The sequence below is a fragment of the Octopus bimaculoides genome, chromosome 30 (genome assembly GCF_046866305.1).
Source record: "Octopus bimaculoides isolate indiv1 chromosome 30, ASM4686630v1, whole genome shotgun sequence".
NCBI lineage: Eukaryota > Metazoa > Mollusca > Cephalopoda > Octopoda > Octopodidae > Octopus > Octopus bimaculoides.
Window position 1 is genome coordinate 10951061 of NC_142957.1, and position 2966 is coordinate 10954026.

General features: G+C 41.8%; 1 protein-coding gene across 1 annotated transcript in view; it reads left to right on the forward strand.

The window, feature by feature from the left end:
* The first annotated feature begins 310 nt into the window (after positions 1-310).
* The window catches only part of LOC106882501 (CAP-Gly domain-containing linker protein 1), a 112589-nt gene continuing 109933 nt past the window's right edge, over positions 311-2966 (forward strand). The window contains exon 1 of the mRNA XM_089346350.1: positions 311-456. The gene's annotated coding sequence lies outside the window, so the exon portion shown is untranslated. The remainder of the gene's footprint in view (positions 457-2966) is intronic.

Below are 2966 nucleotides of genomic sequence, written 5' to 3' on the forward strand. Positions count from 1 at the left end.
GGATTCCTTCGTTCATTTGCTTCGTTCCCATTTTTTGATAAACATTTCAAGAGAAAATTTAATGAAAATAGTTAATGAATTTGATAAAGAACTATAAAAATCCAGTCATGTTATTACATTGATAAAGTTACTATACTCCCGAGAGTCACAGAGACCCCCTGACGGTCACTACTGCACACTTTGCTGACCCCTGGTCTAAAGGTTTCCTTAGTTATCTCATACATGCATACATACAAACATATATATATACATAGATAAGATAGTAGGGTATGATTCTACAGTGTCGAGATCTCCCTCATTGGTCCATACATGGTGGTTGTCTACTCCTTACATAGAGTTTGACCACCTCCTGTACCTACACCTTAGCCCCATCATGGCGTCTGATGTGACTTTTTAAACTAGACAATGTTCTGAAAAAACACCTGCACCTCTGATTTGAACTACCAATACCTGCAGGTAAGTTCTGCTCATTGTGGATCTTAACATGTCTTTTAAGACCCCCATTGGATTTGCAAGCCTTCAGGCATACACCACATTCAAACGTGTGCACACATACATATATACATACATAAGGCAGTAAGATATGATTTCAGGGAAATCTGGCTGCCATTTCTACAAGGTCTAGCTACCATGTACAGGCGGAGAGGCCTCCCTCATTGGCTCATACATACATATATACATATACTAACACAGTAGGTTGTGATTTGAGGGAGATTTGGCTGCTATTTCTAACGGGTCTATCAACCATGTAGAGGTCTCCTTCGTTGGCTCATACATATATACATGGATAAGACAATGGGGTGTGATTTGAAGGAGATTTGGCTACTATTTCTAACAGGTCTAGCTATCATATAGAGGTCTCCCTCATTGGTCCATACATATAAACATACTTAAGACGGAAGGGTGTGATTTGAGGGAGATATGGCTGCTATTTCTACCATGTCTAGGTACCATGTAGAGGTCTCCCTCATTGGTTCATACATATAAACATACATAAGACAGTAGGGTGTAATTTGAGGGAAATTTGGCTGCTATTTCTACCATGTCTAGGTACCATGTAGAGGTCTCCCTCATTGGTTCATACATATAAACATACATAAGACGGAAGGGTGTAATTTTAGGGAAATTTGGCTGCTATTTCTACCATGTCTAAGTACCATGTAGAGGTCTCCCTCATTGGTTCATACATATAAACATACATAAGACGGAAGGGTGTGATTTGAGGGAGATTTGGCTGTTATTTCTACCATATCTAGGTACCATGTAGAGGTCTCCCTCATTGGTTCATACATATAAACATACATAAGACGGAAGGGTGTGATTTGAGGGAGATTTGGCTGTTATTTCTACCATATCTAGGTACCATGTAGAGGTCTCCCTCATTGGTTCATACATATAAACATACATAAGACGGAAGGGTGTGATTTGAGGGAGATTTGGCTGCTATTTCTACCATCTCTAGCTACCATGTAGAGGTCTCTCTCATTGGCTCATACATACATTCATTCGCAAGACAGAAGCGTGTGATGTGAAGGAGATTTGGCTGTTATTTCTAGCAAATCTAGCTACCATGTAGAGGTCTCCCTCATCGGTTCATACATGCATACACTCCACAAGACCCTTCCAGATTCAGTTCCCTAATGGTCGGCGCCCTTAATTCCTTAGCGTCTGAATGGGTCCTGTCCCACCCGAACGTTCAAACCAACCAGATTTGGCCTTTCACACCGAGCCTACAATGGCATTCTGAAAAATAAGCAATCACGTCATTGGAATCCCGAATCTGTTAACAGAGAGATTGTGATTAATTCAAGACGGTGTGAATAAATAAGCATTGGAAGTGAAGGGCTCCATGTGTTAGGTCCGCCGGTTCTCCCCACCACTACCGCCCCCCCCCCCGTCACCAACATACATACATCATCACCATCATCTTCACCACCGCCTTCACCACCATCACCGCCGCCACCGCCATCACAACCGCCACCGCCATCACCGCCACCACCACCATCACCACTATAACCACTACCACCAACACCATCATTGCTATGACCACCACCGCTTACGCCGCCGCCGCTGCCGCCACCACCACTACCGCTCCACCATCATCCTCACCACCACCACCATCACCACAACCACCACCACCACCACCACCACCACCACTTCCACCGAAGCCATCACCGCTACCGCCAACACCATCATCAGCACCATCACCACCACCATCACCACCACCACCACCACCACCACCATAATAATAATAATCATCATAATGCTCCATCACCAGGTTGGCTTAGCATTACGTGCGCATGCTCGGGGTATGAGTCACTTCCGGCAAGGTGAGTGTAAAGTCTAAGAAAGACCCGGACAGGAGCCGAGGACGGCGGCCTTAAATGCTGTCGCTTTTGCTCCACGTTTGCTACACATGTAGTTCATGTGCACGCACGCAAAACATACACAGAGACAATACATAGACCCAGTGTGATACACAACTGTATATATATATATATATATATATATATATATATATATATTTAGCGAGAGACAGGTGTATATATATATATATATATATATATATATTGAGAGAAAGGAGCTGGATAGTTTGATCTGACCCGCCGATCTGTCTATCTCTCTCTTTATATATCTACCTCTCTGTATAAATATATATATGTATAAAGACACGGATCTACATGGATGTATGAATATTTAGACACCCAGATCATTGTATAACAACAGTATATTATATATATATATCGAGGTGTATATATATAAGAGAGGAAAGCGCCGGAGAGACTGATGTCTTATTTTGGATGTATAATCTGACGCTGTCTGCACTTTATATAGCCCCGATCGCTTCTCTATAAACACTCATATATATGTGAATATATATATATATATATGTATATACGTGTATATATATTGTGATACACCGTTTACTATATAAGCAGTTGTATATAATTATATGTACATAAATA